The 482-nt window shown below is 45.0% G+C and overlaps 1 non-coding gene across 1 annotated transcript; it reads right to left on the minus strand.

The window, feature by feature from the left end:
• Window positions 1-356: 356 nt before the first annotated feature.
• On the minus strand, window positions 357-482 carry LOC115871624. The gene has a single exon (XR_004047387.1). It is a non-coding gene; the product is annotated as a small nucleolar RNA SNORA54 (small nucleolar RNA).

Here is a 482-nt window from a genome sequence, read left to right on the forward strand (position 1 = left end):
AGCCAAATCGTTGTCCTTTCAGGTACCTCTGCATTCTCAGAAACAAAAAGAAGTCGCCTGGAGTGAGGTCAGGTGAATAAGGTGGGTGGAGTTAGAGAGGCATGCTGTTTTTTGCCAAAACTGGTGCACTGCACGAGCAAGTACATTGTCGCGGTGACAAAACCAGTCCCCCATCCGCCACAAAGCAAGTCTTTGTTGTCACACACTGTTACGCAAATCTTTTCAGAACCTCTAAATAGAAAGCTTGATTAACAGTCTGACCTGGTGGAATGAATTCCAAATGCACTATCCCCCTCACAACACATCTGGTTTTGAGGGGTACCCCCTCGTATGATTCTTTTCCTTTATTTTTGCCCCCTTCTCTCCCAAATATAAAACCAGACAGACAAGTTTTGTCAGTCTTATATTATTCTGGGAATTTCTGTAGCACTGGGCTGGAGCCCGTCAGCAGTAGATCTGATAACAGGTTACGAACAGTGCAT

This window comes from Echinops telfairi, unplaced genomic scaffold (assembly GCF_000313985.2).
Source record: "Echinops telfairi isolate 266 unplaced genomic scaffold, ASM31398v2 ScPeMD7_7356;HRSCAF=8355, whole genome shotgun sequence".
NCBI lineage: Eukaryota > Metazoa > Chordata > Mammalia > Afrosoricida > Tenrecidae > Echinops > Echinops telfairi.